We start from the raw sequence: 6,796 nt of genomic DNA on the forward strand, positions 1-6,796 counted from the left end.
TAGTTTTACGCTATAGCGCCCTAGCCCTTCAGTCAACCCTTGCAACCCTGTAAAGTCAACCTGACCGCAGCAAGCATTTCTTGAGGTCATCAATAGTATGGCCCCGTGAGCGTGTTCAATGTGGTCAGTCAGCTTTCAATTTTTATTCAGGCTGTTCTTTTTCGAAGGCAAGCAGTTTTAAATTTTAGTGTCAATATGGCAGCGAACGCGTGCCACCGGAAGCTCGCTTGGTCGCAGAAGTGATGCATGATGCAATGATGGTGCAGATTTAGCGCGTCGCTGGCATCGTGACAACGCGCAAGCGCCAAGGGAAGGAAGGCAGCGAAAGTGAACAGCTTGGTAGATGCTCACGGAGCTGTGCCGAGGGTGACGGTGCCATCGTGACCAAATCTGGGGGGGGGGGGGGGGCGATATTGACGGCTGAGGTGTTCTTTTGATTTTGCTACACCGAAACTGTTAAGGGGTAGAATAAAACCCTGAAGATAATCCAATGCCGGGCCAACCTGCGGCAGAGGTGACGCAGGCGTTAATAACTCCCCATACGTGGGCCAATCCCGAGGATAGTTGAATACCGGGTCGACCCATGGCGGAGATGAAGCAGACGTTGAGCACTCCCCAAACGTGGTGCGATCCTGAAAATAGTGCAATTCCCGGCGGACTCGGGACGGAGGTGCAGTTCGCCATTAAATGGCCCACATACACAGCTTCGCTGGTCATACGTCTTCATAGAGAGAAAAAGAACTGAATTTCTTTTTTTTTTCATTGGTTTCACTTTCAGAAAGAGATAATGCTATAAATGTAGTGTTATTCTTTCTTACCTCGTAGATTTAAACATGAGTTTATATAAACTTTATATCGAATTCATGTCTGAGAGCAGATGCAAGCGGGGAAATGCTCGCTAGCTCGCTGGCTCACACATGCACAAGCGCATCTGTACACGCACACATAAACACGCGTCTACTCGCACACGCATGCAGGCACTCGTGCGCCCACATAGTCAAATACGAAGAGACAAGCACGTGCGCACACGCAGATGCAAGCTCACACGCACGCGCGCTCAAAGCCTGCAGACCCATGAACACCCCCTCTCCTCTGCTGCCTTACAAAAACATGCGCCTACAAACAAACCGATTGACACACGCTTTGCAAATACTGTTCAAACTCCAGCTGTAATAAATCTCTTCATGGTTTAAATTTGGCGCTTGTTGAAGTCAATGTGCCCTCTGATGAGAGGCTGCAAAACTATTTGCTCCTGTCGTGTGGAATAACCGCCCATCCCCGGCGAAAACATTGCGTTAACGCACCACCAATGGACCGACTCAGTGCCATGAATGCATAATGATCTTTTTTGACGCAGACATTCGAAACTTGTTGATGCTCGTCTATTATACAGAAATAAAATTGTTTAAAATTTCGACCATCCAATTACGCATATGTATCGCCGTGAAGTTCCACAGTGGGCTTAAGCTGCAATGTCTACAATTTCTGACCATGTCCATGCTACAAGGCATGATAGCTTTCTTAACGTAAAAGAAAGGGATGCTTATGTTTGTTGTTGTGTTGTCCAAGGAGTAAAATCTTTTATTGAAAGCGATGACTTACAAATAAGCAACCCAGTGTAGGAAGTAAAATTAGAAAATGTAAGATTTGACGAGCACTCCTGAAGAAACCAACACCGACACCAAATCTTGAGTTTGTATTTCGGCCATCTGGTGGGAGACTTTTGAACTCAGTCCTACGTGCCGTTAAAAAAAGTATCACGCTGCACGGCATGCAGCCGCTGCCACCATGACGTGGAAAGATAGGTGCGACCAAATAAACAACTCGGCCACGGCTTCCAATGCTTCTGCGAGTGATACGCTCGAGTTTTTATAAATACCGCATGAATTTGCACGGCTGTGTTTCAAAAATCTCTTTTGGGAACAGCATTACGCCATTTGTAGAGAGTCTACGTAGGTATCAATCCAAAGCCACCTCCGGACTACATTTCCTGCAGCGTCCACTAGAATAGCAGCCTTAGATTTATTACAGCTACCGTTTTTGTCTAAAAAATTGAGTACAAATGTTCGTCGTGTCGATAGGCTTTCATTGCTGAATTTTAGGTGCTCTGGGAACAAAATTCTTGCATGTCACAGAGTTATCACTGTATTTGGTTCATGTGGATTGTCTTCCAGAACATGTCCGTCACCTGCCTTATTCAATAATCGGCCTCCAGCTTTAGTTATTCGCGAAAAACCCGCTCATTACACTGAAAACGCCCTAGCTCGTGCCGTGGCCGCTTGGGGCGATAGTTGGTACGTGTGCAGAAAAGCTAATATGAAATAATCACGTGCTCGTGAAACACCCCAGGTGTTCGTAATCATTCCGGAGCGCTCCAATAGGGCATCCTCGTAATCGGTGTGTTGCTTGAAAACAAAAAGCAGCTTACCTAAATTTGATTTGCACTTATCTTGAATTAGGCCCTGTGGTGTGTGAAAGAAGAAATGCTGCAATTAAGGCTCGGAACACACACACACACACACACACACACACATATATATATATATATATATATATATATATATATATATATATATATATATAATGTCACTTCTATAGTGTAACAATAGAAGTTCACGGTTATAGTTAATATATGTTGCGTTTGGCATAATGGAGCGAAACTGCTAGAACGTCGGATAAGGTAACGTAAACGCCATTGCAACGTCGTGATGTTCATTAGACCCTCATAAGACGGCGGCATCACCCTGCTCCTAGCCTCAAAGTCGGGCAGCATGATCTTTTTGCTTCTTCTATTGTTGTAGCTGTCGGTCGCCATATTCATATATTACCTCTTCTTGCTAATGTTCCGCCCTCGTACCAGGTGCTTCCTTGAGTTGTTTCTGACATAACCCTTACTTCCGCTGAAGCTCCTCAGGTCTGCTACGATTGCAAAATTTGCTACCTGCACCACCACGTTGCTACGTTTGCGAAAACCATAGGCGTGTGTTTTCTTGCCGCTTTCCGGGAACGAATGGGTAACTCAAGGGGGAAGCAAACCAATGTATGCTCTCTCAAAAATGAATTCGTGTAGGCCGCACCTCCTTATGAACGTGATATCATGCCATTCTGGAACGCCAAGTACAGTGGAGACCCATGAGCATCAATAAATCAAAAGAAAGCCCCTCCTCACTATTAATGCTTAATTACAGTACGCCACATGGTTTACTGGAAGTTTTTGTCGCAATTCAAAAAGGGCCAGCGGAACCTCCCGAGTTACTCTGAACAGAACAGCCAGTGGTGGCTTCGCGCGAATATTAATTTGAAGAAACGAACGTGATGCTGATTCAATACGCTTTCACCAAACGCACATTGTACGTTGTCATCTTGACGTGATTGTTGTTTTTGTGAAGTGTTGTGTGGTAAAGCTAGGCAATAAGGTAAATAAATGATGGTTTGCGCAGTTTACAGGATACCTGACTTTAAAGAAAGAAGTTGCAGGTTCTAAACTCATAGTCACTGTATTCTATATTATTATTCCTAATATTTTATTTTTTAACTTTATTATTTTGTTTTCAATTTAATCCCATTATTACAACATTTACTTTATGCAGTGAAAGCTTCACCCATCAGCGTGGTTGTCCTCAGTTAATCGACATAAACATTTAAACGCATTTCATAATGAAGCATTGTCTATCGCCTCCACATATGGCTTTGGAACAGACACATTGGGCTTGATAACGGTGACACCATCTACTGGTAACTCGTGACTGACGTGGTGTGAGGGATAAGAGGAATCAGACGGAAGCAGAAGGCTGAGAGCACTCATTCTTTCGCTACTGGCATTCAGGTGAAATCCGTGAAGCTAAACTATACCACATTACCGTAAGTGCCTTTAAAGAGAGAACTGTTGCTCACTTCAGATATGTTCCCCTGTGGAAACAGAAAGCGCAAATGGTTTAAAAACACTGCTGCCTTTCCTTAACTTTATTGTGCAAGCAGTCTGGGATAACATTGCAGAGGTGACAATGCCCTTCAGTGTTTTGGAACAGCAATTGAAGCAGACAACGTCTATTTTTCCAGCACCTATGCATGTGTGTTTGGAGCAGGTGTGCGGTTTGCACCGAAATGCATGAAGAAAAACGAACTATACCTTGGCGTTCTCTTTAGCTCAATTAATCATTTCTCCATAAGAACTATACGAGCAAAATGAGAAATTCACCCGTAGCACGCCATGACGCCAGCGGCGAGCGTACAATAACAACGACATGCTACCGGCGGCACTGTGTGAAGCCACACAAGGGCCATGGGCACAATAAAGAGAAACAGTCTTCAATGTCGCGGCAACAAGCAGATTATTTGAAGAGTAAATGAAGGTCAAAGATGCGCTTATTAGGTTTTTCGTTCAAACGCCTGCGCTATTGGGACGTCGCGGATTTTAAAGTACTTATTTGTTTGGGTCGCTGTGGGCCTGGTAAAGCTGCAGAAATTTGCTAAGTAGTCTTCTGCTCTTCTAGGATAGAATCTAGTCGGACTCCACCAATGAACAGTTACCAACACCCGAGCAGTCGCCATCAGAATGGTCGCCATCGGAATGGCCGCAGCTCCTCGCGAGGAGCTGTGGCCGAAACTCAAAGGTGGGGCGACCTCCTAACGTTTCATTCTGTTATCTTTTCCGGCTTACCAAGTATCTTTATCAAATTAAGTACGGCTTTGTTGTTGTTTACAAGGATTATTCACAATAGCGCAGCGGAAATTGCTTGTTTATTGATAGCCTTATTAAGAAGGACTGCTTCGTAGGTATGGCATATCGTACATTACGATTCTGCTTTATGAGCCACAATCAGAGCGGCGAGCGCGTCATGTTATCTAGTACGCCATTGATTTGCGCACGCAGGACAAAGCGTATACGAGTAGGCCCACTTGCTCTTTCTCGCTCCAACCTTTTTACCACGAGCTTTACCAAATACCTTACCAAGACATAGGTAACAAAGGCCAGGAGCCACGGTCTAACACCCGGTCCCCATGCATGTGCTTGTAATATGCAGAAACTAATAAAGTTGCGAGCAAGCATCAAGAACAAGTACGGGGGACACTGACAACTTTTTTTTAATGCACAGAAAACGATTGCGCCTCAGCTCAGGACGTGTAAAACGACTGCGTTGATCAAGCCGTCTCAAAGCCAGCATGGACACCCAACTCAATATGGCCGCAAGCACGCCTCAGAATTGGCGCGTAGAAATAGTAATCAATTCGATTGCCTCATTGGCCACGACAGCAGTCTCGCTGGCTGTAACGCGCCGAACGACTGATGCTAATGAATGGAGCGGCACCACGGTTTGTATTGTGCTGTCTGCTATTTCCCAATATTCACACCGCCGAAATGACGTTTTTCGTAATTTGCGTCTAAATTCTGCTCCAGTGGCAGAATTTAAATGCAAAAGAGTCTTTCGGAGCAGTGTGGAGCAACAAATTACAGTGGGTGCACGTGGGCGCAACTGACATTGTAATGTCTGTCAACGTGATTTATTGTGTGAAAGAAGAAATGATCGCAAGTATAAGGCGTTAAATAGATCCTGTAAGCTATGTGAAACCCTGAGCCAATGAGAATACACTGCCGAGATTCACAGTGAGGTACTGCGCATGTGCATGTGCAGGATGGCATGTGTTCTTCGGTACGAACGGTACTACCTATTTGCTTGGTTTAGACATTGTCTAAGAATTTTTTTCTTTCTTAATCACCTGTGAAAGAAAATGATTTGAGTGTGCTCAAGTTCACTATATGAGGGCGATGGCGTTGGTGTTGCGACAAATTAGAATTTCCATGTGACGAATGAAGAAGATTCACTAATTTTATTCTTTGATATTCATTGTCTAAAAGTGCAAAAGAAACAACAAAAGTTATATGAGTCATGTATCCTTTGCCGAAATAATTAGGCTACCACCAGTTAGAGGTATCCGCGGGCAAAATTTAAAAAAAAATATGGATTGCCGTCGCAATTATCTCGAACACGTCAATATAAACGATACTAGTCTCATTCCTTGGCTTCATTTGTGTTGTCTTTACGTGGTCATGAATAACAAAATCAAGCTCCTTTGTTGCCTTGCTTCTCCAGTTTATTGGTTGCGAGGGTCTCCAAAATGACATCCATGATGTCATTAGGTAGCATGTGAAGGTATATTAGCCACGTGCCTGCTCTTCTATGATCACGTATTACGTCATGGTATCGGGCCAAAAAGGATGTACAACACCCGTTCCCCATGGCTTTGAGTGGCACTGGATAACACTCCTAGTGCTAAATCTAGTAAAATGCATAAATAGCCAAGTTAGGGGACGAATTTATAGCCGTCGCTGTAGCGCAATTTGTAGTGCAATTAACGTGTTATGCGGAGGTTGTGGGTTCGGGTCCCGCCGCCGAAAAGTTACCTTTTTACCCATTTCCATTTTGATTTTCTTCGTTATTGTCTATAGTGAAATTTTAACCACAATTAAATTCCCCAAGGCTTTCCTGGCTTCATTACATGTTGGTTTTATGTGATCATTATTAACACATTCGAGCCCCTTGTTCCCCTCCATCGATATATCTTGTACCAAATGCTTGTACCATATGTCACAGGGGCGCTATATTTAGGATCTCCGCTAGACACACATGAGCTCACTGCACTTTCAAGATTTGTGAAAACATGTAGTGAGAAAGGTAAATCACATGAGACATACATGAAAGCTTACAGAAGCAGAAAAATTTAGTTCGTTGTCATACACAATAGAAAGAGAAAGTTAACGCGGTAGTCATAAAGGCCGTTATTGAAGTCGCCACTT

The sequence above is a fragment of the Dermacentor andersoni genome, chromosome 7, assembly GCF_023375885.2.
Source record: "Dermacentor andersoni chromosome 7, qqDerAnde1_hic_scaffold, whole genome shotgun sequence".
Taxonomy (NCBI): domain Eukaryota; kingdom Metazoa; phylum Arthropoda; class Arachnida; order Ixodida; family Ixodidae; genus Dermacentor; species Dermacentor andersoni.